Source organism: Triticum urartu, chromosome 5, assembly GCF_003073215.2.
Source record: "Triticum urartu cultivar G1812 chromosome 5, Tu2.1, whole genome shotgun sequence".
NCBI lineage: Eukaryota > Viridiplantae > Streptophyta > Magnoliopsida > Poales > Poaceae > Triticum > Triticum urartu.
The window spans coordinates 381415602-381417520 of NC_053026.1; positions in this window are offsets into that span (position 1 = coordinate 381415602).

Genomic DNA, 1919 nt, shown 5'->3' on the forward strand with positions numbered 1-1919 from the left:
TAAGAGGCGTTTGTCGGATGTGGGGTTCCCGCAAACCCTTAAGGTTCGAACACTGGGGTGCGCGTGAAGTCTTTCCCTCCTACCAATCTACACCCGAGCTCACTTGATCTTGCGGACGAACTCGACGAACTCACAACACAGAAAGACACGGGGTATATACTGGTTCGGGCCACCGTTGTGGTGTAATACCCTACTCCAGTGTGGTGGTGGTGGATTGCCTCTTGGGATGATGATGAACAATACAAGGGGAGAACAGCCTCCTGAGGTTGAGGTGTTCTTGAGCGTATGAACTTGTGGTGTGTGGGTTCTCTCCAGCTAAGATCCGATCATCCCCCTCCATTGTGGTGGCTAGCCCTATTTATAGAGGGCCTGGTCCTCTTCCCAAATATCGAGCGGGAAGGGATCCAACAATGGCAGGCTAATTTGAAGGGGGACAGCTAGTACAAGCTATCCTGACAAAAGTAGTCTTCGCGTGCACAAAGCTCTGGTGGTGACGCTGTCTTGGGCACCATGATGACCTCCGTCTTGCAGTCCATGGTCTTGGTCTTGTTGCACCGAAATGGCAACCTTTGCCTGAGGCCTCAGTACTCCGCGGCTGCGCTTGCCTCCTTTGCACCAAAGGGGAAACAAGGACGCTGCGCGCGCTGGCTCCCGCCTGGTGTCGATCGTCATGGATTACGTCACGAGAGCCTCGTGAGGTTCGCCTCGCCTTGATATCTCCACTCCTCATGAGCCTGCTAGACTAGGCTGCTCGGGAGGAGGCCTTACGTCGTCCGCCTCCCGAGGCTTGGACCCTCACGAGGGTCTAGGATGCTTCATTGGTGAACATGGGCCGTACGGCCTGCTGGCTCCGCCACGCTGCGGGCCGCTGGCAGGCAAGTCTGGGGACCCCCGTTCCCAGAACGCCGACAGTAGCCCCATGCCCAAGGTGTGCACGGGCTTGGCTTCGCGATGAAGCCAAGGGTCAAGTTTGGAGCACCGCGGGCCCCAAGAGCCTGCGGCCTCGGTTGACGCGTGGCGGTTGATAGGTCGTGGGTGTCTCCGCTTCCCCACGCTGCCTCGACGACTGCACGACTTGACAAGTCCCCGTGACATGCAAGGGAAACCATCATTACCTGCGATCGTGGGAGACGCCGGTTGGCCTTCTCTTGCTATAAATGGGGAGGGGGCGGAGCCCCCGTTCCCATCTCTTACTCGCTTGCTCGCTCCTTCTCTGCTTCATTGCTTGTAGTGCCTCCGATGGCACCACGAAGGAAGTTCTCTGCCGCCGAGAAGGGGAAGGCCCCTCACGAGGGCCCTGGTTCCTCGGCGCCCAAGCGCAGTCGCGGCCGTCCATGCAAGCACGCTGCGACCCCCGCCGTGGCCAACCGTCGAGGCGGTGCCGCGGCACACGGAGGGGACCGTCCCAACCATGGCGGTCCAGCTGAGAAGGGGAGGCGCACGATGGTGGCACGGCCTCCCAGCCCGCGCTTTCATTTAGTGGAGGTGTCGCCTGAGGTCGTTGTCCGGTCGAAGAACCCGGCCGGCAACTGGCTCAAGCTTCCGCGCTTCCTTGTCGATGAACTGCTGACCCCTGGTCCAGGCGGGCTCTGGTTGCAGGCGGATGGTTGCTGCAACAAGGCCTCCTGAGTCACAGTCAAGACTTCCGCCGCGGGAAACATAGCCCTGGCCCGCGGCTGGCAGACGTTCACCCACAGGCGCGGCCTGGGCAGGCGGTGCACGCTCCACTTCAAGTATGACGGTGGGTCGACCCTCTACGTGAGGGTGTTTGGGGAAGATGGTCGCCGCACCGGGTGCTGCCCCGAGACGAACGACGGTGAGGAGGTGCTCGGCCTCGGTGACGTTCGCGATGAGGATGAGGACGAGCCTGCCCTCAGCGGCGATCGCGTCTCTTCCAGCTATGGCGGCTCTTCCTGCAG